At 31.8% G+C, this 24,584-nt stretch overlaps 1 protein-coding gene across 13 annotated transcripts in view; it reads left to right on the top strand.

Moving 5' to 3' along the window:
* Window positions 1–24,584, top strand: part of LOC107135671 (transcription factor SOX-6-like) — a 244,762-nt gene that overhangs the window by 81,639 nt on the left and 138,539 nt on the right. For 10 of the 13 annotated variants that reach the window (XR_007342342.1, XR_007342339.1, XR_007342343.1 and 7 more), the window contains one exon: window positions 14,965–15,036. The gene's annotated coding sequence lies outside the window, so the exon portion shown is untranslated. Of the gene's footprint in view, window positions 1–343; window positions 483–12,015; window positions 12,893–14,964; window positions 15,037–24,584 lie in introns of those variants that run through there. The other 3 variants (XR_007342345.1, XR_007342347.1, XR_007342346.1) reach the window with 3 other exon arrangements.

Genomic DNA, 24,584 nt, shown 5'->3' with positions numbered 1-24,584 from the left:
AATATTAATTTTGCCTATCCAGGAGCATGGGAGGTTTTTCCATCTTCTAACATCTTCTTTAATTTCTTTCTTTAGTGTTCTGTAGTTTTTATTGTAGAGGTCTTTCGCCTCTTTCGTTGGATTGATTGCCAAATATTTTATTGTTTTTTTTAGGCTATTGTGAATGGGATAGTTTTCCTAATTTCTTTTTCAGTAGATTTATCACTGATGTATAGGAGTGTGTTTGATTTATGGGTGTTGATTTTATATCCTGCTACTTTGCTGTATTCATTTATGAGTTCTAGAAGTTTTATGGTGGAATTTTTTTGATCTTCTAAATATAGAATCATGCCTCAGCAAATAATGATAGTTTGAGTTCTTCTTTTCCTATTCGTATCCCTTTAATTTCTTTGTCCTTTCTAATTGCTCTGGCTATTGTTTCAAGGATGATGTTGAATAGAAATGGTGGAAGAGGACATCCTGGCCTTGTTCAGTTTTTAGAGGTAATGCTTTCAATTTTTCCCCATTTAGAATTTTGTTGGTCTTAAGTTTAGCATATATAATTTTTATAATGTTGAGGTATGTTCTTACTATCCCTAGTTTTTCTAGTGTTTTGAACATGAAGGGGTGATGTATTTTGTCAAGTATGTGAGACAGATTTATTATGTGCATTTTGCAGATGAGTTACTTATCAAGGAAAAAGTAGGTATTCTGTTGCATTATATACTCTGAGAAGAATATTGCTGATTCAAGGAAATTTAGGTATTTCTGTTAGTTAACTTAAAACTCTATTATACAAAATGATAGATATATACCCAATGTGTGTTTCTCTGTGCTATTGCCTAGGATTCCAAATAAAAAATTTAGTAGCCATATAATAACATTCCTAGAAAATGGGATACATTTTAAACTTTTACTTGTTTTTGAATATAGAACTCATATTGTCTTTTATCTCTTTTTTCTTCTGCACTTTAAATTGTAAAATCAATCATGTTGATGTCAGAACAGATTTTATGGAAAGATGGTGTGCCATTTTCTTACAACCTTTCTATAAAGGCATATCATTTTTATTTTATTTTTTTATTTTTGGTACCTGGGATTAAACCCAGGGGTGCTTTACCACTCAGCCACATCCCTAGCCCTTTTAATTTTTAATTTTGAGACTGGCTATTGCTAAATTGCTAGAGCCTAAGTTGCTGAGTCTAGCTTTGAACTTGCGATCCTCCTGCCTCAGATTCCCAAGCTGCAGGGAGTACAGGCATGTACCACTACATCCTGCTCCATAATCATTTATTATATAAGTAGATAAATGTGTATAATATAAATGTATCACATTTATATACATGTATAAACACTGAATTTTTAAAATCAGGGTAAGTTTAGTCATTTCCCCTCCCTACCATCAATCTACCATTTTACTGTTTTCGGTGTCATTTTTGAGCTTATGATTTGGTTTAAAAGTAATTTGTGTTTGGATATTAATCTTTACCCCACTTTTAATCATTTAAAAATAAAATAGTTTTTTCCTCTGACTATATAAGAAATGAATGCAAATATATGTAAAATTCCCAGACAATGTGGAAAGGAATAGAGATAAAATACAAAGTCCCTTATAATTTCAACACTCATCAATAACCTTTTGATATATATACTTTTTCTCAATAATCATCTCAACATTCAGTAATGTTTTGCTGAATATCCTTTTAATATTCATATGCATATGTACTCATGTAGTAACTTATTTTTTATGTTAATGGAAAATACCATACATTTGTTTTCTTAGCTCCCCCCCCCCAGTAATTATGGATATTTTTCTTATTGATAAATATGGATGGATATATGTCACAATTTTAACGACTGCATTGTCTCTATTTTCTGATTGAATTTTATCCCAATATTTATGGACTTTTGGTGATTTCTAGTCACTTGTTATTATCAACAACACCTCAGTAAATATTTTTATATGTGTGTCTTTACCCTCTTGTCCAAGAATTTCCTTAGGATAAAATAGAATTTTTGTATTAAAGGACATATACATTTAACATCTGGATATATTAGAATGAGAATCTTGCTTTTTATTTACACCTTCCCATTTTGTGTGAGATTTTGCCATCAGTGATCTAGGAAATGGCAGATTTATCAAATTGTTCTCCAGAAAAGTTGGGCTATATTACATTGTTCATGTGGTCTTGTCTTTCCCCCTTCTCCTCCTCTTCCTCCTTCTTATGTACAAAGGAATTGGACACTCTCTATTCCTTTTCTACATGAGTATTACTTATTAACAATACTTTAACTTTTTGCTAAAATGTTGTCTTATATTGAAATATATTAACATTTCAAAATTAATTGTGATATTGAATATATTTTAGCTTGTTTTTCTGTTTTCACATTTGTAAATATTCCATTTATTTCTGTCACTATTTTTTTCTTATTGATTTGTTGGAGATCTTTATATTCTTTTTTGTCTTACTGTATGAAAAATATGTTTTTTATTATGTGTTTTGTATTTTAAACTTCATTAATGGTCATAGTTTACACAGAAGAGTAAAATTTTAGTGTAGTCCTTCTTACTAACATTTCCTTATTTTAATATTATGCTTTGCTTGGAAATATTGTCATTCAAGATTATACAAATAAGCTACCTAGATTTTCTGGCAGGTTATTTATGTTTTTAGTTTTCACCTTAAAAAATCCATTCAGAATTGATTTTATTGTGAAATGTGAGGTAGGGGTTCAATATTGTTTTTTCTTAAACATCTACCCATTCTCAGAACCTTTTATTGAATAGTTCATCTTTCTCCACTGAGTTGAAGGGTCACTTATACCATATACTAATTTATATTGCCCATTGATCTGCAAATTTATTCCTGTGTTAGTAAAAGCCTATTTTAATTTTTATACTTCTGTAATATTTACAAATTTTGTCCTAAATTTTACTTAGATTATTTTATTGTTGGAAAGACATTTGTATATTTAATCTTTGAAATCACCCCTAATTTATTTATTTATGATATACTTGACTTTGGAATATTTTTATTAACTTTTGTTGTAAGTTTTCATATTGTATATGAAATACCTGTGATCTTTTCTTTTTTCTTTTTAGAAGAAAGATTGGGAAATGTGGTTATAGTTCAGTAGAATGCAAGGCTCTTGGTTCCATCCCAGAAACTACTCTGAGAAGATGCAGGAAGGAGGCTTTCAATCAGGCTGATATGTGGGCTTGACATAGTGTCTGTCCCAGAGAATGATAGTGGTTAAAGAGCAGGGTTTTATCAGTAGACAGAGATAGCAAGATTTAGAATCTCTTAAAAGAAGTTCTCTTAGCATGAGAACCAAGAAGTTTTGAAAGGGCTAGATCTGAAATATTAAGGAATGCTACTTGAATGAAACAGGGAAAGTGTACTAAATTTAAAACCAGAATATGTGAATTTGAGTGATGACCATATATTTTATATATATAAATTTGTATATATATATTAGAGAGAGAGAGAGAGAGAGAATTTTAATATTTTATTTTTTAGTTTTCGGTGGACACAACATCTTTGTTTGTATATGGTGCTGAGGATCGAACCCGGGCCGCATGCATGCCAGGCGAGCGCGCTACCACTTGAGCCACATCCCCAGCCCCACTTATTATATTTTTGAATATTTAATTCCATCAAATTTCAGGTTTTCATTTATAAAATAGGCCTAGTAATCCTTTATTCACAATTAATCATGAGGATTGAATGAGAAAATAAATATCAGTCAAATAATACTTGGTCTATATAATTTGCTTAATAATAGTTGTCTTTTTTTTCTTAATGTGAATTCTGCAGAAACAATGTTGAGGGGGATGAAATTTAGGACAGGACTTGAATACTGGAAAGATTTGTCCATTTCCTCTATCTCTTCATATTTAAAAGGGCAGTGGTTTTTGTCCAAGTGCTGGAATTAGCACAGTACTGTTTGGATCTGAGAATTATGAAGTATGTAGCAGGGTATTTTTCCTGTGTATCTCTGCATGAATGCACACGTACACACACAGAGTTCCATCAGATCTCTTAGGGCTGGAGGAAGTCAGTAAAAGAAAGTGAAATTAGGAAAATTCCAGGACAGGAAAATAAGGAATTTGTAGTTATTTGGGGTTTGGAGGGACAGGAAGGTGCTGGCACTGGACAAATATATTTTGGAATCCAGGCATTTAACCTGCTTCCATTTTACAAAGTATCTTTGGTCAAGTGAGTAAGTGCAAGAGTGAAGTAGAGAAATTGATATTTTGTGAGAAAACTGAATGCTGAGGATCCCATTTTACAGATGGAGTAACTGGAGACATTTATTTTCCTCTTGGAACAGACGTAAGCTTAGTAATTGGAAACTTTGACTTATAATGAAAGTTCTGTCACCAACTTGTCATGTGGTCCTGAATTATGTTTGTTTCCTTGACTGTAAATTTGAGCACATCTCATTCCATTATCCCTGATATTTTTCACTTAGAGAGTGAGGCAATCTTTGAGAGAGATCAGGCCAGGTCTTTTCTGGATTTTAAAGTGAAATCTTTAAATTGTTATGAGGAACATATAGTAAAAGGATTAGCAAGATCTCACCACATGATTCTCATTGTTTCTGTATTTTTGAGAGTGAGCAAAAGATAATCAGGGCTCAGAAGGACTAACATAGTATCCAGATAAGCTCCTAGTGGGTCTGCAGTGTTTAGTTGTTGAACATGATGATATGATAGCATTGCCCAGGACATAGTTTTAAGGTCTTGTTACCCTTAAGTAATTCTTCTTTAAAAAATGCGTGACCATATCAGCCACTGTGTCATCCATGTAAGTTATGACTGATACATTTCAGCTGAGTTTCAGGGAAAAAGCAAAAAGAAAAAAGCATTTACAGAAGGCACCTAGGAAGCATTTTCATATCTCTAATCCTCACAAAGAACTTGGGAAGAGAATAATAATGTCCCCATTTAAAAATACATATTTATTATTTTAGAAAATGAGATTATATAATTTTATATTCTTTCTTCACCTAACATTTTACACAAAGCTGTAATTATTTAATTATTTGTCTCTACTAGGCTATGAAATCTTTGACATCACCAATTCCACTTCATCCATGTTTTCAGATCTTAAAACAGTGCCTGGTACAGAGCAAGCATTTGGTAAATGATGAGTAATTATGATATATTCCAAGTAATTAGCCCATAGTTACAAAATCTTTATTTTCTCTTCTTTCAGAATTGTTCCTCTTTTAAATTTCTACCATGAATTGAGAAATACTTAAAAAATACTTAAAAAAAATAAGGTGCCACAATATGCTATACAGCGTGTTCAGGCCATGTTGACTCTGCATTCACATAAGTTGTTCCAGTCTGTATCTAGTTAATAATGCTGCTGTTATTTTTATAATCATCTAAGTACATATTTACACAACAGGCGGTGTCAACTCATCTAAGTTAGTTGGTATTATTTGCCTGATACTTTAAATTACAGAGTTCCATTACTGAAGTCATTATTTGTGGTTAAGAGGGAGTGGCACTGAGAGTGGCAAGAAGAAATTTCTTAACATTAGGATCAAAATTGACCCTCGTTAGATGTCTTTAAATTTGTCTTGGCTTACCTACCTAGAGTAAATATGAAACCCAGGCCTGTCTCATATGTTTCTATCTGTTTACTCTATAATAATCTGTAGACTGATTAAAAAGATGCATGAATTAAAAATCAGTATTTATTTGCAAGATTTTGTTAAATGGTTGGTTTTTAAATGTTCTGCCATTCTATTACTCTGTTTGTGAACAAAACTCGGAGAGAAAACTGAGCAGAGAGAGGAATCTTTCCCTTTTTTTTTTTTTTGAGAATTGTAATACATAGCAATGTGAGACTGTTCTAACTACAATATTTATCTTACAATGAATTCAGATTGTCAGTTGCTGGAGATCTGGTATTGTGCTTTATTGTTCTGTACCCCAGAGATCCCTATTCATGCCACGAATCCTGTGGGCTCTCAGAAATGTTAATTGAAATGCTGGAGAATAGCTGTTGTCTTTATCTCAAATTAAAAAAGAAAAAAAAAAGCATAAGAAATAATCTTTAAGCTGAATTCATGTTTAGTTTCTAATACTATCTTACATTTAAGAAAATATTTAAAACAAGAACTCCAAAATCACTGAGAATCCTTTTAGTAAGATAAAACATTTTAGTAATAAAATTTTCGTTTAGCCCAGAAGTTCTTGAATTTTAGCATGTTGGCAATTACCTAAGGACTATGCTTAAAAACAGATTCCCAATGAGTGGATCTGGGTGGAGCCTAATAGTCTTTAAAACATTTTAATTTTAATAAGTACCTGAGGTGGTTTTTATAATGGTAGTCTGAAGATTGTTTTTTTTTAAAAAAAATATATATTTTTGTTGATGGACCTTTATTTTATTCACTTACTTATGTGTGGTGCTGAGAATCGAACCCAATGCTTCACCCATGTGAGGCAAGCATTGTACCACCGAGCCACAACCCCAGCCCTGAAGATTATGTTTTGATAATCACTTTTTCTCTCCCATCCTGCTCACACAAGACTGCCTTTTGTTGTTAAGAGGTATCACATATGCCTGAATCAGGCTACAAGAAAAAAGGGATATTAAAAAACACAGTAATGGGTGTTATTTCAAAGAAGTATATTTTGTTAAGAAAAGTAAGATACATGAAGAAGGAAAAAAAGAATACAAGCTTGCCAGGTGCCTTGGCATACTGGAGGCTGAGACAGGATGATCACAAGTTCAAGGCCAGACTCAGCAGTTTAGTGAGGCCCTAAGCAGCTCAGTGAGACCTTGTCTCAAAAATAAAATAAAATAAAATAAAATAAAATAAAATAAAGTAAAATAAAGTAAAGTAAAGTAAAATAAAATAAAAAATAAAATAAAATAAAATAAATAAAATGTGTATGTGTGGGGAGTCTGGGAATACAGCTCAGCGGTAGATTGTCCTTGAGTTAAACCCCCAGTACACCCTACCCCAAAGTACAAGCTTATTGGGTGAAAAATCACAAAATATATTTCCAAAATGTTTTTTGATATGTTGACCATTTTTATTTGATCCTGGTCAAGAGGCCATGCTACCTTATGTTGTATTTTTGAAATATTTGGAATTTTTGTGTAGTCAGGACCTCAAAATCTCAGAGTTTTGGGGAGTAATTCACATGGTGATTCTGTAAATAGTTTACGTTTGTGATACACACACATCTAATATTTTTATTTTATTAAATAAATATGCTTTTATTTTAATAAAATACACACATGCTTCACCACTGAGCCACAACCCCAGTCCCAGTGGTGTATATTTTGATCTTGGTTTATAGTGATAAGGTAGGTGCCTTTGTACAATGCCTTTCTAAAGTAAAGACATGCTTTCTTCTAAATAGTCTTATTCATTTTTCATATATACATTATTTTTAGGCTGACTATCCTTGTTCACAGATAGCTGTTCTTGAATTGTTACTTCAGGAGAACAATAAAGTGTTGGCAGTTGTGAAAACTGTCAAACTTAGGTAATCATATTTCTGATTTATAATTCAGCCACACATGTTGGCAGAGGTGAAGTGGTGGGCCTAGGGAATGCAACATTAATTCTTTTTCTACTGATCCAGAAATATCTTGACCCTGACTATTTATCAGCTTTTAAAGTAGGCTTAAAATATGTTACATAAAGTATAAGGGTATGATTCCTAGTGAGTTTGGATAAAATATACAATTGTAGAATATTAGTATGGTAGTGACTTCAGAAGAGAGGTGGTATAGCAGTTCCTGCACATCAGTATATAGCCAGGCCAGCTGTAAGTCACCTAGAGAGATTTTTAAAAAATGGAAACTCCTGTTTCACTCAGGAACAGTATGGTTTAGTAGGTCTGGAGTGAGGATAACAAATTTGAATTTTATAAAAGTTTTCTAAGTGAATTTATAATCACCTAATGTTTGGTGCACGTTTCAACTTGCAGCTCAGTGTGAGGATTCTTTTTACAATCTTCTTGACAAAGAGTTATCTTACTTTGTGAGGAAACTTACCCCATTGCTTTTAAAGATTTATCTATTTAGGGATAAACTAAAGTTTATCCCTAGTATTGTTCTTTGGAAAGAGGAAATAGAAACTAACTTTCAACCAGTTATTGCCATATTATACCAGCTGTTGTAGATTTTATTACCTCTTCTTTGTTGGCTAGTTAGTTCCCTTAGTTGAAAAATGGAATAACAGAATAGATGATCAGTTATCTTATGTGGCCCATGGACTCTGGGGACCCCTGAGACCCTTTCAAAGGATCTTCAAAGTGAAAATTATTTTTTTCATAATGCAAAGTTGCTGTTTGCTTTTTTTTTTTTTTACTGTATTAACAACTGCACTACAGATTCAATGCAATTTTAGGTAAAATTGCTGGTTCCTTAGCATAAATCAAGACACTGGCATAAATGTATATTAGGATTCATTGAATTCTTTATCCTTATTACTCATGGGGAAGACGAGCAAAGAAACCCAATTTTGCTTAATATTATAGATGAAGCAGTAAAATGTATTAATTTTATGAATTCTCGAGTACATTTTTAATGCTCTAAATAAGAAGTATGTATAAAGCACTTATGCTATATATATATCTAGTATCATGAGTATCTTGAGGAAACACTTGAATTGAACTAAGCTGAGTTAGAATCATGCAGTTTTTACTTGAAAGAGTGTCTACTAACACAGTGGTTATTTAGAATTGATACTTGGCAGACATATTAAAAATAAATAAATAAACGAAGTGAGCCTGCTCACTTTAAGAAAAGCAGCTGACACTTTTTTTTTTTTTGTCAATAAAATTCAAGCTTTCAAGGAAAAAGTAATGGTTTGGAAAACTTGTATCCATCACTATGAACTTGACACCTTCCTGTATACTTAAAATCTTTTCTGGTGAGATTGGTGGTGATAGTAAAAAATGTGATTATGAAAAAAAAAATTTTTAAATAAATATGTCAACATTTTGAAATAACTCAGTGAACCAGTTTTTTTTTCTTTAGCTGAACCAATGTATGATGTTACAAAATCATGCATGGCTAAAATATTAATTTAAAGGCCAGAAGATATTTAAGAAACAACAAAAAGTTTATTAATACTATATTGTAATTAACATTTCTGGAATGACTACTTGTCAAATTTTGAAGTAATTTCAAAGAAGAATAGCTACAGTTATCTGAAAAGGCTGTTAAACACTGCCACTTTCCAACTACATACCTGTATGAAAATGGGTATCTGCCACAAAATCTACCAAACCTAAGTATTGCAACAGATCAAATGCAATGGCATCCATGATAATCTAGCTGTTTTAAAATAAAACCAAGGCACATCAGAGATTTGCAAAAATGTAAAACAATTCTAGTCTTCTAATTTTGAAAATAGGCTTATATTTAAATAAAATGAGTAGGTTTATTATTATTTTAAATGATTAATAACTATTAAAATTTTTCAGTTTTAGTTTTTAATATAATAAATATTGATAAATGTCACACTAGCTCTTTGGGACTCTTTTTAAAGTTTAATTTTTTTAGTCATACTTGCCAGTAGAGTCTATTTTGACATATGTATAAACATGGAATATGTCTTATTCTAATTAGGATCCCAGTCTTGTGTATGTACATAGTGTTGAGATTCACTGTGGTGTATTCATATATGTACATAGGAAAGTTATGTCATATTCATTCCACTGTCTTTCCTATTCTTATCCCCGCTCCCTTCCCTTCATTCTTTAAGAACCACTGGACTAGCTGATGTCTACAATTTATCACCACTACATCTTTAGAACATGCAATCATTCTAATGTAATATGATTTCCATAAAGTTTCTTAGCCAATCTACTCTAAATGTTTTGTCAATCTTCCTTCTAAATTTTGGTCATCAATATTTAATATTAAAATTATTAAAGATGTAATCAACCAGAAAAGAATACATGAATAGGCAACTATGAGTTGGCTTCAATAATTACTGTCTTTGGAGATATTTAAGATTAGAAGAAATTGTTCTTACTTGGGAAAAATAAGTTATTCCAGGAAAATAAAGCATGAACTAGGTAGCATCTTAAGTTGTCTTCCTTGATACCTTAGAAACAACTCTTTTGCCTGAGGGGCTATAAGTACCAATAAGTAAGTGTTTATTTTTTATTCACTATTGTGATGCCCTTAGTTTTAGCAATTACCTTTTAAAAATTTTGGCATTAGGAGCTGGGTTGTGGCTCAGTAGCAGAGTACTTGCCTGTCATGTATGAGGCACTGGGTTTGATTCTCAGTACTGCATATAAATAAATAAAACAAAGGTCCAACGACAACTAAACAAATTTTAAAAAAATTGGCATTAGCTTAATATAAATTCTTTTGAAATCCACATTTCACATTTTATTTTTATAATCTACTTAAATTCTGCATTATTTATGTCATTCATTACTAAGGACAAAAGTAAAGCTAAGCATTATGGAGTTGAAGACACATGGGTTTAGCCTTGTAAAGGTATAAAGAAAAAAGTGGTAGTAGTAATAAAGAAGTTCCCTTTTTTTGTGGTGGGGGGAAGGAGGAAATAACAATACTTCTAATGCAAAATCACATTTCCAGGAAAATTCATTTGACTTTGCATACAGGATAATTTTTAATGACCCTTAATTTTAATTTTTTTTTTTTGAGAGAGAGAGAGAGAGAGAGAGAATTTTTTTTTAATATTTATTTTTCAGTTTTTGGTGGATACAACACCTTTATTTTATTTTTATGTGGTGCTGAGGATCAAACCAAGCGCCCCGTGCATGCCAGGCAAGCGCATTACCGCTTGAGCCACATCCCCAGCCCCTTAATTTTAATTTTGATGAAAAGACCAGACAGTCATATTTCAAAGTTAGTTGAGGGGCTGGGCTTGTAGCTCAGTGGTAAAGCATTTACCCAGCATGTGTGAGGCACTGGGTTAGATCCTCAGCACCACATATAAATAAAATAAAGGTCCATTGACAACTACAAAATTATTTTAAAAAACTTTTAAAAAGTTGAGAAAATAAATGCTTTGAACGCAATTGTTTTAACTCAGTGGTTTGCTATAATGTAATTATTGTTAGTGAACCAATAAATTAAAGAAAGTTATTTAACTTGACTTCAGTTTTAAACATACAGGGCTATAATTTTAAGTAAATGTGGACAAAATTTTGCTAAACATGGTTTTAGAAGCACATTAGTACTTTAAATAGTACGTTAGTTTCATTGGCTGTCAGGGTTAGAAGATCATTTAATGTAACCTCTCATCTGATTCTTGAACCTTCTTGCTAAAGCAAATAATAAAAGAAAAGGGGAGAGTGTTAAAAAAAAGAGAGAGATGGGTGTAACTTAGAGACAGTTTTAAGTAGGATTAATAAATTTAGCTTGAAAGCTTTTAAAGTCTAATTATAGGGGGAGGTGGCAGTGTTTTATTTGCTGTTTACCTTTGATCTCTTAGCTATTTTTGGTAGACTTGTACATGCTTTTGTGAAAATGTTTGTGATTTTTAAATTTGATTTCTAGATACTCGTTTGAAGTTACCCTGTAATTCTGAGGATTAAAAAAAATGACAACAACAACAACAACAAAAACAACCTAATGTTACTATTTGGCTTTTGCCACCAGACTAATAATAAGCTGCCCTACATCTGATTTCTTTTGAATATATGAGTGGTGTACTAAATTTTAGAAATAGCTTGATTGTTTTGTGATGCATTAGACATGATTTATATAAAATAACTAAATAATACTAACTAATAAAAATAAGAAAGTAAAAATGAACTTGGAATTTACTGTCTAATGTTAACATTTTGTCCAATTATTCTTTTTAAAACCTGCATAGATACACATGCTTTTTGATTGCTACATATATACACATATATTTGATTTTCTATAAGTTGATTATTACTATTCATGTTGTATTTTTTAATTCAAAAGTATATTTTGGCCATATTTTTACATCAATATAGATTTGTATTGTGATTTTTAATAGTTACATAGTAGTGTTATGTTTATGTACCATAATTTATTTACCTATCAGGTTATTTTCAATACTAGACAATTATAAAATGCTATAATAAACATTATATGTGGTATATCTTAACATTTTTATGATTAGTTCCTAACATTTTTTGTGATTGTTAAATTTCCAAAAAAGTTATGCGCAGGTGGGGGTCATAACATATGCCTGTAATCCCAGCTACGTGGAAGGCTGAGGCAGAAGGAGTCGAAGGTCAAGGTCAGCCTGGGCAAGATAATGAGACCCCTGTCTCAAAGTAAAATAAGGACTGAAGATGCAACTCAGTGGTAGAGCACTTATCTAGTATGCATAAAATACTGGGTTTGATTCCTAGTAAAACACACATATACACACATACACATACACACACACACAGACATTTTGTACCCTATTTATAATTCCACACATGATAAATGAAAGCTCTTATTTTTCCATACCCTCACATCCATTTTTTATTAAATATTTTGCTGATATTGTAGGTAAAATGTTTTATTAGATTACTTTGATTGTGGAGAGGGATTAATATTTTATGTTAATATTTTTATGTTATTGAACATTTGTATTTTACTGTACATTTCTTTGTTAGATTTTTTATGCATTTTTATATTCGAGGGTTTATAGCAATGAAATTTTTAAAATTTAGTAAATTAAGAATGTACAAAAGATTTTTAACAACTTAATAGTGTGGAGCCTGTCACCACCAATGATTAGATACAAAAGTCTATAGCACATGTTGGATCATAGATTGAAATTCTTGAGGGGGAGAGAACTTGTTTTTTTAACTTTAATTTTCTGTGTTCTTATAGTTCAGTACAATTCCTAACCCATGATCAACTATTTGCTGAATGAATGAATGAACAAATAGAGGATTGGATCAAATCCATGGGTGATTGGTTGTTCCCTTTATACTAAATTTTCCAGGAAGATGCTGATTTGTTCTGGCATTTCTTTCTGTATCTTCTTACTTTTGTGCTGCCCTCAAGACCAAAGTGACTATTTTTATTTTTGGAAATGTCTTCTTCAGGCTAAACTCTTCTAGTTCTTAAAAAAGTAACTTAACACATTTTTTGTGTACTACTTCTTAATTCTGCCAGTCACAAAATGTTTGTTTATTTCTAAATTTTCTGTTTGAGGAAGTATGCATTAAGGTAATTTTCCCTTTTATAATAATGAGCTCTGTGGCCTTAGGAATTTAATCTCTTATAATTTTTGTTTTAATATGCTACCAATAGTAATCAGTTGATAATACAATTCAGAGTTGCTTTTAATTTCTATATCCGGACTGCACTGAAATGAAAAATGAAATTTATTGACTTTGTTTTGGTATATATTAGACTATCATTTGCCCTGATATGTTGTCTGGAATCTTAATTGCTCCAAAATTAAAAATATTTTTAGAATTGTAGGTCTCAACTCCTGAAGAGTCCAATGGTTGAAAAAATGGGATCTGTGTTAGCCACAGTATTCTTTGCTGACTTGGATAGTTTACATAATGTCCAAATAGGATTGTATGATGTCTCAGAATTATTCTCCTGGATCCCCAAACATCAGAAAGTTATGAAGAAAACAATATAATTACAAAATTAATGATAGAACTACCTTTCCTTAACTAGACTCTACTATATTTCCTGTACATGTGGAAATAGGCCTTACAGAATTGCTGGAAACTGGTGAAACTGGAGTGGAGAAAGTCTTAGGTACCATTTTCTACCATAAAAAAAAAAAAAAAAGGAAGTCAAGGGAAGAAGCCTAATGGAATTAGCTACTGATACTTAAAGCTGTCCAAATGTCCAGGCCTTATTATCTATCAATTGTCAATGGAAAATAAAATAAATTATCTTGGTCACTTAGGTAAAAGCGTATTTTAGGGACTGGGGAAGGGCTGAATTAGATCTTCGGTTCATATCCCAGCTTAATTTCAGATGCCAGTACTTAATCTATTAAGGCCATTTGTGCTATAATTGCAAAGTTGGGCATAGTGGTTCCTACAAATGTTGATCAAGATACTTTTTTTCCCCAGGATGAATTTAATTTAAACCTAGTTAGCTCTAACTAACCTAGATATTTACTGGCTATATTTTGAAAACACAAAATCAATCAAATCAGTCCCCAGAGACTAGGAAAGTTTCTGACCTAAATTAGGAACTCAAATTCCATTATTATTTTCATTTGAACTCTACTCATAGCCATCCTCACATTCTGGAAAGAATACAGCCTCTGTAACAAAGTTTCTTTGTTTTCATGGAACTAAAAATGTGCTGTATTTAGACCAAACAATAAAAATAAACTACTGAACTACCTTCTAATGCATGGGGGTTGTGGAGAGAGGGAATCATAGATATTTAGAGGCATAAAGTGACTCATTGTGCTAGTTTAAATTTTTTATAAGTCTAGCTCTGGGTGTTTGAATTGCATGTGTTACCTCTTCAGCCAATATTAAAGTGTATGCAAGCAAAATAATTTTGGATTGAATTGTGGCTTATACAGGATACATATTATATTGCTGAGCTATAAATAATGGGCTCTACACTTTAGATAGAACAAAAACTGCTTCCTCTTTTTTTCATTTACTTATGAGGTATTACTGTTAAACACATTCAAGATATTCTCTATGAAGCTAACTTGCTGAGATAAATATATTTTAAAAAAGTGACTTGCCTTCCTCTCTCCTATAAAAATCTCCCTTTGGTTTGTACCTAGTTATACTTTTAAACACCTATTTTATTACTGAAATTTTCTTAAAAAGCCGTATTGGATGGAAGTATTCTTAAATGTAAAATAATGAAATAATTGATTCTTTTGACATTATAATCTTGGAAAAAGTTGTTAGAGTAGATGAAGACAACTGCCTGTATTAAAAATAGTATGGTTTATAGCCAGAAAGTATACTTCTTTAATAAAGCATATAAACACAGTTTACTTGTCCTTTTTGATTTCATTTTGTGTCTGATTTTCCAGGTCACTTTCATGAATTCAAAGGCAATTTACCAGTGATTTCTGGGTGCTGGGGCTGATTTTTTGTGCGTAATTGTAAGTATTGGTTTGTTTATTACTGTTCTCATTAGGTAGTGAAATGGTTACAGTGTATAAACAAATTCTTCTTTGTGTCTGAATTTTTATTAGTTTTTTGATACTTGTCACAAAGTATTAATTGTATTAATAGCTTTTTGGAGGGCGGAGGTAAGAGGACTATACAAAAAAATATTAGCTGGTGAAAAAGCCAATTTATTGTGATTTCCAGTGAAAAAAACACAATGCAGGGCCCATTATTTAAAAAGCCTAAAGAATAAATATCTTCCTTTTTTGGAAGAAGGCTCAATTGGAGGAATGAGTTACCTTAAATATTCTAGTCTACATCACATGAATAATCTACCATGATAACTTTTTACATCTTCTGGTTATCTGGACTTGAAAACTACTGTGTGCTTGTGCTCAGAGAAAAGACTTGAGATGATATAGAATTTAAAGTGCTGTCAGCACATGAGGAGATTATGTACTAAGGAACTAAAGACTCATTTAGTGAATGTGTAATATATTTCAAAATGGTAGTATTCCTGCCTTCTTTCCCATCCCCCAAACACCATTATATTTTAAATGGTAATTTGGTGAACGAAGGTAATTTTTCTCAGGAAAGAAGGTAAATTTTAAGGAACAAAAAAGACATAAACTTTAAAGATCTGTTATCAATATATATTTATTCTATAGAAGTAGTTGAGATTATATGACACATTTAAAAAATGCCTTTCTGGGGCAAGGGATATAGCACAGTGGTAGAACACAGGCCCTGAGTTCAATCCCCAGCACTGCCACCACACATGTAAACCTAGAGACCCACAGTTAAGTAGCTTGAATGGAAAACCTATTCATATGTGTGCATTATTATAAACAATTGGCACTTAAGGGGCTCTTTTATATTTCATAATAGCAAAAACATAAAAAACTTTTTCTTTGTTAGTTTACTGCTACAAATAAGTTTTAAAGAATATACTTCCAGGAAAGTATTTGAAAAAAATAATTTCTTAAATTGGAGTTTAAATGATTTGGTATTCACCTAGAAAGCAGTGGAAATTTGTTTAAAATCAGTTTTACCTTTCTGTTAGTGGTAGTATTGACTGGGTTAGGCATTTTGGACCATCTTTTAAAAAAGTAGATTTTTATGTTTAAAATATTTTAGTAAATTTTGTATATATTTAATGCATTAAGAATAGTTATTTTTACGACAACTTTATCAATTTACATTTTATTATTTGAAGCTTGAATTCTTGCTTAAAATGAAATTTTATAAACTTCATGTGTCATTTGGATTAACCATAAGCTTTTAATTTGCGCAAGGTAGAATGGTGAGGAATAGGAAGCAAAGAAGATGGAGAAAGAAATGTATTATATTTTATTAGGGGTCTTGGTGAAGATAGTAGCTTCTAAGGAGCTGAGTTTATCCTATTAGAAATCTGAATGAAGGGAAATAATTATGAGCTGTCCAAATCTTATATTAGTTGCTTTGTTCTCTTTTTTACCTTCTTTCTCTTTTCTTTCTTATCAGTCATTTTCATTCTAGTAAGTTTTCAGGATGATTAAAATTTTTACAGTGACAAATATAATTACTGTCACATCAACCAAGGAGAATTTCCTTAATATATAATTTACAATTCTCATCACTCAAAGGTTTTCTTTCCTAAATTCTTCACTTTTTTCCCTGCACAATGGATACACATAGGCTATTTTTGAATGGAGGTGATCCAATTAGCTAAAATTTTTTTTTGTGATTTAGCAAAGGGAAAGATTAAAATTAGAAGGGGCATTGTTGATATAGTTTTCATGTTAATTTTGGAGTTTCACTTTAAAAACAACAGCAACAAAAAACATTTAGTTTGTGTCTGGTCACTGAAGCAGAAGTCATGGTAGTCAAACAGATCTTAAAATAATTATTTTCTTGTCTTGAAGATTTCCACATGTTAGAGCAGGGTATGGACTTTGCTGTTCCTTGGGTGAGTGAAAAAGCTTTGTTAGGATCATCTCTTGACTGATCTCCCAACTGCAGAATCTTTTTATTAAAGAGATGTGGCAGCATGCTATGACTGAGATAAGTGAGATGAAACTAACATGGCATTCAGAATTTTTAGTTTCAGTTTCTTTCAATTGTTATGGAAACTGTTCATCACCTATACTGGATGATAAAGCAGCTTGAACAAAAGAAATGTTAATCTAGTTAGGCCTAAGGACAAGTAAATGAGCTTCTTTTATGAACTTTCATTTCTATGTCTACAACTGCATATTTGCTACATGATTTAAGGCAGAAAGTTAAACCTCATGGCCATGGGGAGGTTTCTTAGTAAGGTGTATAGAAGCTGGTCTGTGAGATAAGGAAAGTGGGATATTGTTTTGCACATCCATAATGAATAGGCCACATCAAGAGTGTGAGAACCGATTGGAATCTTACTTACTCATATCTACTACCCAGATCAAAAGAGGAAAATACTGTGAAGGAAAATGACTTATGTTTTCAGAAGCTACAATAATTATAGTGTTTTTAAAAATTAAACTACCTGTCTCTTTTTCCAAAGTAGGCCTTGTGTAAGAAGACCTTATTTCCCATGTCAGTAACTCACATTCAATTTTTTTATCTCTAATGAAAAAATAATTATGTAACTCCAACTATTCAGTTTCACTAGGGCAATAAATAATTGGTTAAATAAAACAAAACAACAACAAAGGTAGTTCATTAGGTACCCTGCTTTTCCAGGTTACTCAAGCCACATTAGTAATTTGATCAATGAATTCCCTTTTATAAAGTTCTGTCTCAGTTCATGCTTTCTATTAGCAACCTTTTCCCTAAAGCCTCTCACTTGTTCTTTATTGTCTGGTACAAAAAGTGAGAATTGTTTAATCCCAGGCTTGAGGCACTAATAATAGTATTTTAAGTTGGTATAATTCTTTATTTTGCAGACATTAAAAACTCTGTAATATGTGTAGGAATTATCCTCATTTTTGCAGAGTAGCAGGACTTGAACTTGAATTCATGGTATAAATTCAGTGATCTTTCCACAATACCATGCTGTTTTCTCTGAGAGAGTGTCTGAGGTTTTCCATCACTATCTCAGACTTCACATGGTTACTGAATATATAATTTTGAAAAGTTAAGGTAAAGTAAGTAGGAGAAGAGATTGCAGAAAGCCTTCTACTACTACTTCATTTCTTCATTTTCGTGGGGCATTTGGTTTTCCCTGACATTTTTCAACACTTCAATCCCAAAACTGCCACATGTCATCACTTCAGCTGAATTTTTTTTGAATTGCATAGATTTTTAGGAAACAAACAAAGAAAATCACAAATTCATGTCTTTGTCGTATTTTAAAATGGAAAGAAATCAGTTTCAGACTGAGCAGAGCCCAGACCAAAGCTCCCTCAGTGAGAACATCTGTGATTTTAAGGACAAGTAGCTCTAAGTGCATTATCTTTAAAAAATATTATTCCAGGCTAATCTTGACATAGAGCAGGTAAATAAAAAAGATGAGCTGTGAAAATCCACAAATAGGGCTTGAATGCCATTTTCCATGACAACGGGAGCTGCCCCATGAAAGCATTAATGCTGGGAATGTAAGGAATTTAAAATTGTACCTTTTCAGTTTTACAGTTGTGTGCTCATGTTAATTAGAGATATACTGACATTTGAAGTATCTACATTAATATACACAGCTACTATACATTTGTGAACTGTGGCCAGAAATCTACTTTAATTGAAAGGAATTTGCTAATCTGAATGTGGATATCCATTACATTTTAAGCTTTTAAGTTTTATATACTAGTGTCCTTAGATACTTGTGCTTCATGCTATCTCTAGTTTTTATTTCTAATTTATACCTGAAAGGACAGCCTGGTCTATTTTTAATCTCCTAGTGCTGTTTTGGAGTAATACTGATACAATTTTGAGAAAAAAAAATGTTTTTAATAGTGTCCTTTATTTGCTGTAATTTTGAATCTGTTTTTCCTCTATGACTTTCTAAATTGTTTTTTTTTTCTTGCAAACTGTTAAAATGGCCTGCCACTGCAATAAGGTAGGATTTGGGTTTATGGAATTAGCTTCATTGGCTATATTTAAGGACAAAAAAGCTACCCTTTACCATCATACAATAGTTTTAGCCAGAGAAGCCCAATATTAGAGACCTTGATGAGATGAATACTGAAGAGGCATTCTGGTTTTTCCAGTAGAGCTGGGTTTCATTCTTTTGTTTTGATGTCAACCCATGCATCTCAATTTTTTGTTGGTAAATATGTTTACAATAGCTTGCTTTCTTGAGGTTATCTTTAGCTTTAGATTTAATGCCTTGTCTGTTTTATATTTAAAGTAAGACCTTAAAACAATTTTTTGCAAGATCCTGTTTCTTTTTTGAAAAAATGTGTTCTTTTTAGATATACATGACAGTAGAGTGTATTTTTGACATTTATACACACATGGAGTATAACTTTCCATTCTCATGGTTGTACATGATATGGAGTTACACTGGTTGTGTATTCATATATGAACATAGGAAAGTTATATGCAATTCATTCTACTGTTGTTCCTATTCCCATCCCCCCTTCTTTCCCTTTATTCCCCTTTGGCAAGCTCCTGTTTCGTAAGCATCTGCCGCTCTGAAATTTTAACCTAATCATTTTGTGCTTGTTGTCTAATGAAACTCCTTCACTTACTTTTAACCAATTGATGAGAATTACACAAGACCAGTTAGAAAGAAGGTTCCTTTTTGTAGCACCAGAACAAACTCTAAAAAGTCCCATAATATTCAGGACTTGTTTCATTAAACCATTTTACTGGTACAGTTAAACCACTGAGACCTGGGACCATTAAAATTTACTCAGTACTGTTTTTATTATGGTCTTTTACTCTTCATTATTTCTTTTTCTCTGTATGAAGTTCCTCTGTTCTTCATTCTTTCATGTTGCTTACTACATATTGTGCCATCACAGCACATTTGGTAATTTCAAGTTAATTGCTCAATTATCAGTGATAGTCATGAAGCACTTGAAACATGCGCAGTGGGAGATTTTTTAAATTTCAAAATAAGTTGGTGTGTCATAATCTTAAATGTGAAACATGCCAATATCTGCAGGCATAAAAATACACAGCCTGAGCTAGGCATTTCAGGGAAAGCAAAAACCTACTCTAAAAATCAGGGCTTTTGTCTGGCATTGAAGTGTTTCATCTTTGCTAATTTCAAACAACATGTCTAAATTTGATCTTGGTTTACTTTTCAAACTCTAAAAAATTTGTTCAGATTTATAAAGGAAAGGGGAATTAAAACTATTGATTTTGTTTGAGTGTGTTACCAGAAACTCGAAAATCACATATTCACTCTAAAGGGGAATTTGGTGTGAGGTAGACCATGTTGGATGCCAATCAAGGAAGGTGACTTATTAAAGAAGCAGAAAAAATCTTTTATATTTTTTATTCAATCATAAGGCAAGTCTATAAGCAGATAACTGCCTTAAAGTAAAGGTGGTATATTGATTTATTGTTGTTGAAAAGACCCCACAAGAACAATGACCATTGGAGACTTATTTTCAATTCTATACAGCAATATTCTTGGATGCCTTTGAGACAACTTACATATTAAGACAAAATAATTTTTGTAACTCTTTTGGCAACTAGGCAAACTATCATTAGATTTTTGCATTAGTGTTCAGTTTAGGGTTTTCTATAAACTAATGTAGTGCCAACAGCTCTTTTTAAAATGCTATTATGGTTCTTTCACGTTTTAATAGTACTATAGTAAAGCTGAATTTACTGACTACATTTGAAGGTGGAGTAGAGCTGCATAAGAGTCAACATTAAAGTGATTCAGTGCCTGTTGGAGAAGAATTTTTCTTAACTTGAGATTGGAAACAATGTGGGGTTTGAGGGTAATTTTCTAAAAGTTGCTAATAAATTGGAATATTTTCCCCCAAAGCTGCTCTCTGAACTTTTTAACCCATAAGATGAGTTTAATCATTTTCTAGTACTGTTATATAACTTTTATTATTATTGAAAGGGTTAAATGTATATAGAGAAGGGGAAATATAGCCTTGATTTGAGTTGGGTAGACAAAGAGGTGTCAATAACCTCACTGATTATGCACAGCTAGCCTACATAATTATAAGTAAGATGTGAAATATAGTCTGCCTATAGTTCAAGAAAATGTAAAGTTATTGACTCCTAGAAATATTTTAGTAGCTAGTTTCTAAAGATTATTTGAATAATTAACAAGCTAGTTTATTTTGTTGCACCTTGCCTCTACTCACTTGCAGCATACAATTTTATTTCAAAGTACATGTTTCATGTATTTTGGAATTTTGGTATAAAATTTTTCATTTCATCATCAGTTTTTTGCCAGTACCAAAGCATCAAAATGTGAGTTAAATATTGCCAGTAAAGATAAAATATTTTGTGAATCTTCTCTCTCTCTTTTTTCTGTATATTACTTATATATTTCTTGCTGAAGTTTTAAAAACACAAAGCAGTTATAGTAAAGAAGATTAATTTCCAAAACATCCCTTTCCATAGATGACTGGCAAAAGAGACTTATTCTTAATATTTACCTGGTCATAACAGTTTGTATGGTGTAATGCTTGTTATTGTTATTATTTGCTTATATTAAGGGCTTGGTAAAGTGTTTACAAGAGAAGAAAAATGGTCATTACCTTATGAGCTTAAAATTGACATGTTACTAGAGAGTTTGTGTGGGTGGGATTTTCTCTGGATACAAGCTGTACTGGGGCTAACTCTTTCTTTTTGCCTCAAAATTTCATATAAACATAAGTAATTAATTCATTAATAAAAGCAGATTTTTAATTTTTTATTTTACCTCTGGACTTTTATCCTTTTGGAACACACAAACACAAGTAGAAGGTATGTTTGACAGTTAATTATTACTTTTCTCTTTTTGATCTTGGTATTGTAAATAACTAAGCAATAGCATTAATGAAATCCAAGTCTGCATCCCTGTAACTATTAGGCAGAATACAAATTAAAAAAATTTTTTTGTAGTACTGGAGTTTGAACTCAGGGGTCCAGGGTGATTGATCACTGAGTTGTAACCCCAACCCCTTTTATTTTATCTTGGGAAAGGGTCTCACTAAGCTGTCCAGGATGGCCTTCAACTTGCAATCCTCCTGCTTTATTCACTCAAGTAGCTGGGATTATAGGCATGTGCCACTGCTACCAGGCTGATTTTAAACCTATGGCTTGGTTTTAATTACTACCATTAATGTTCTGAGTTTCACTGAATAAAGCAAAAAAGAAATCTAGATATATTATTTCTCATGTGAGTATAATTTTCCCCATTATTTTACATAATATAGCACCATCAGTCAGAATAGATTGTTTTAAAGGTGGGATTAATCTCCCATAATTTGGTATCTGATATAGCATTCATTGATTGTCTGACAGCTTTAAGTGATAAAAACCTTCTGGGATTTGTCTTGGTAATGGCATATGTGAACTCACTGATTATGTCAATTCTGTGACTAATTTGAGGGATTCCCCCTGACTACCCTGGACTTTCAGTTGCAGGACCAACATCTAAGAGACAATACTGGTGGAAAGCTAAGAAACTGACTTGAGAAATACAGGTATAAACAGGAAAGAGTATTGGAAAACTTTGAGGGCCTGGAGTTTTTTGAGAAGACATGGTTGAACAAATGGATGAGATACCTATCTTTCCAACTTCATTGCAATAATTGAGAAGATGAGAAAAAGGAAATGAAATATGTGAAGTAAGAGATGATCAAAATAGTATATTTTTGTAGAACCATAAAATGGATTTTGAGATTGTTTTTAAAGATGTGGGAATATTTGTTTGGATCAGACAATAGTAACTTAAGAGGGTTTATACAGTTTCCCCTCTAATTTGTTTCAAGTTTATTGATTTCAATTCAATGCTTTTTAAGTAGAACTGTAAGAATTTTAGGAAATATATGCTTCCCTGAAAAAAATAAGAATAATTTTGCTTTCTTTGGGTAAAGATTAATATGGGTATATATGAAAATTATCACTTATATAGAGACCTTTAGGAAATTCTCATTCATTGTAACTATGAACAATCATCCTTACATCTATTAGAGGAAAGAATGAGGTGAATTAGGTTTCAGATATGGTATATGATGTTTTAGTCTTGGGAGTTGGAAAGCTCTTTGGAATCATTCTCTGAAAAGTAACTTACAGTGTAATGAATTCTGCTTCCTTTTCCTTTCCTCTTTCCCTTTTTCTCCCCTTCCTTTCCTTCCTCCCCTTCCTTTCTTTCTTCCCTTCTGAACTTTCTTTCCTTCATTTAGAGGTAGTTTGTTTTTAGTCTGTATTCTGCTTGCCAAATTGAGGATAACGCTTAACACATATTGCTTAAATTGTATACAGGATCATCTTTCTGATTAAAAACTGAAGAATCCTATTTTTTTAAATGAACAAAGGATACTTTAGTTCATTTTGTACAATCAAAGGAAATTGAAGAACTGTTGGGGACTAGTTATTATTGTGAGATAAAGATAGTATCATTGGAAAGAAATTGTAAACTTTATTAGCTCAGAAGTTTTACTAAACCTGAATTAAGATTTGTCAAGTTTTAAATGAATGTTTGCTAAGAATAGAATAGAGCAATAATTAAGGTCTAAAAGAAGTTTTGAAAAGTTTTTAGAAAAATCTCCTACAATGAGATATTCTATATAAACACATACTTAAAACGCGTTAGGGAAGTTCTTAGTTATGTTTCTTTGGCATTTCTTTTATATAGCATGAGTTCTTGAATTGATTGCTTCTTGAGAATAGTTTGGGATAAATAGGATAAATATGCCATTCTACTAAATGAGCAATGTTCATAAGTTATTTAAAAGATATTAAGCAGAAGATGAAATGTACATATGCCTATAAGAAGGTTGTGGCTTGATTAAGGTTCTGATTATATAGAAAACTGAATATAACAGCAAGTTGTGCAGTAATTTGAAATGTCTAGAGGGAATTTTCCCACAATAGCACTCAACATTGTTCTAACACTTCATAGTTTGGGTGGCAGGAGAGGATTGGGAGGGAATAGACAGGGATATATACTTGGTAAAGAGAAACTAACAAAAAATAGCTGGTGCTTGTGTTAAGAACCTGCATGTGCTAGATGTTGTCCTAGGCACTTTTACATTGTTGTTTTTAATCCTTTCAACAAACCTGAGATACTTTAGTCTCCTAATCTTTAATTGTTTTATCTCAATTCTGATTTCTTTTTTTTACCTTCATAGCACTTAAAATTATTGACATTTATCATATATTTGTATTTTTATTTAACATCTATTTTGTTCACCAGACTAAAAACTCTGTCAGGGCAAAGACCTTGTCTGTTTTGTTCAAATCTGTATCATAAGTTTCCTGCACAGTGCCTGACACATATTAAGTTCCCAGTAAATATGTGTTGAAAGAATGAATACGTGAACAAAAAATAAAGTAATGAAGGAAGGAAGAAATTCAAGGAAAAAAAGACAGAGCTAAAATTTAAACAGGTTTGTTTGACTTCATAGCCTATTTGTTCCAACCCCAGAAGGGTTTCATTAGAATATTCTCAGTTATG

Source organism: Marmota marmota, unplaced genomic scaffold, assembly GCF_001458135.2.
Source record: "Marmota marmota marmota unplaced genomic scaffold, marMar, whole genome shotgun sequence".
Lineage (NCBI taxonomy): Eukaryota > Metazoa > Chordata > Mammalia > Rodentia > Sciuridae > Marmota > Marmota marmota.
Note: the sequence above shows the minus strand (reverse complement) of the source record. Positions and strands in the feature narration are given on the sequence as shown.